This window comes from Prunus avium, chromosome 7, assembly GCF_965620075.1.
Source record: "Prunus avium chromosome 7, drPruAviu1.hap1.1, whole genome shotgun sequence".
NCBI lineage: Eukaryota > Viridiplantae > Streptophyta > Magnoliopsida > Rosales > Rosaceae > Prunus > Prunus avium.
In genome coordinates this window covers 20307500-20309430 of record NC_142290.1, presented here as the reverse complement: position 1 = coordinate 20309430, position 1931 = coordinate 20307500, and positions in this window count along the sequence as shown.

Sequence of the window (1931 nt, the reverse complement as noted above, 5' to 3'; positions counted from 1 at the left end):
CGGTCGGTCTAGGTCCTCTAGTTGTTTTCACATGTCGCGAGAGTACAACTCTACCATTTTTGATAGGTTTTTATTCTCGTCCCGCAATACTTCTAGCTGGTGTCGATTCACCTCCACTATCCTTGCCCTCTCCCTTTTCAAGCTTTTTATAGCACTCTAACACTCTTCAACCATACTTCGCTCCGCCGCCAACTGACCCTTTAGCACCTCTACCTCATGGGACTTCGCAAGTAGGCGATGACCCAAACTTGCGACTGTTGCTGTACTCTGCACGCTCAGTGCCAGGGCATCGCTCACGACCCGGTTGTCATCCCTTGTCCCCAGGACACGTATATCTTTAGGAGTCACTAAATTTCTAGCCACTCCAATGGCAACATCGTTGTCCAGGAGTATTGAGTCAGTTACTGTCACAGGCCCCCGTGCGGAAGCAAAGTAGGGCATCCATACTGGTGCCGCTACTTGGCCTCGTGTCTGAGTCGGTGGAGCTAGGTTGAGATCCAACGAAAAAGGGTAGGAAGAGGCCATTTGATTTCTCACTCTTTGTTCTTCTTTCTTTTCTGTTTTGTGTATTTCTGAGTTTGTGTTTTTCACCCGTTCTTTTTTACCTTTTTATAGACTTAGTCTGCTAAACCCTAGCCGCTGCGGTTCTGGGTTATGTGCGGCCCTTACGGCTTATCTCTATATATCGCCGCACCCATTTCCCAACCTCCCCTTAATTGCATTTTCACCTTTCACAACCTTCAAAGTGAAAAAGTCGTCCCGCTTCACCCAAGAGGCCAATAATTCTGGCTTGGGGGATGTGAAAGCGGCCTCTGCGCGCCGACACGTCCCTCACCTCTTTTGCCCGTGACCTCACAGGAGCCGAGACATCAGGGACCACATTCTCTCTTTTCAAAAATCCCGTTTTGCACTCCCAATTCACGTGTCATCTTAAAAATTAAAAATTAAAAAAAATAATAATAAAAAAACATGTGGGCTTCGGATTTCATTATGGGTCGAGTTTTCACCGTTGTTTAGGTTTCAAAGTGAGTTAATTTTCTTTTGGGTTGGGCTTTCAATCGTTTGGGTTTTGGTTTGCGTAAGACTGTTTGTTTAAGGCTTTCTGTTTCGAGTGTTTTACTGTTTCGTTTCTTTTGTTTGTTTGTTTTGTAATTTTTATTTTGTAATTATTCTGTTTTTGTATTTTAACTCTTATGTGTTTTGTGATTTTTTATTGCTTTAATACCTTCATTTGTTATTTTTGACATTGCTTGTGGCTAATTTTTAAACATTGAGGACAATGTTCATTTCTAGGTTTGGGGGTATTGGAGTTTAGCAAGTAAATTTGAGTTTTCTTTTAAAAAACAAAAAACAAATTTAAATTAATTTCTTGCTTGTTTTTGTTTTTTTTTTTTTTTTTGAGTCTTGTTTTGTTTTGAGTCACTTCCCGAACACTTATGATGAGATTGTGATAAATGTTTGCATGACTTAAATGAAAATTGAATTTTATTTATTTATTTATTTATTGTAAATTTTTTATTGTGAAAAAAAAAAAAAAAAAAAAACTTAAAATTTTTAAATAAATTTGGCATCGTTCTAGCATGATATGATTGAAACCTTCTTTACACTTGCCATTTGTTTCATAATTTTCCAATTAAAGGATTTGCATGACCTAAAAAATTGTATCAAGCATAAATTAGACTTATATAACCATATAATGTGAGCTTTTGAGCCTTGTTCTTCATTTCATGAGTGTTATACACATACTCTTATTTTCTTGTCATCAAAGTTGTTGTTTGATCTCATTATTCATTGATTTGGTTGAACACTTAAAAGTCATTCATTCTTTTGCAATTTGATTTCATGACATTTAAGAAATGATATTAAGGCCCTCTTTGGATCGTTTGTGCCTTTCAAGCTAACCTTATGCATGCTTAAGCATGATTTTCCAT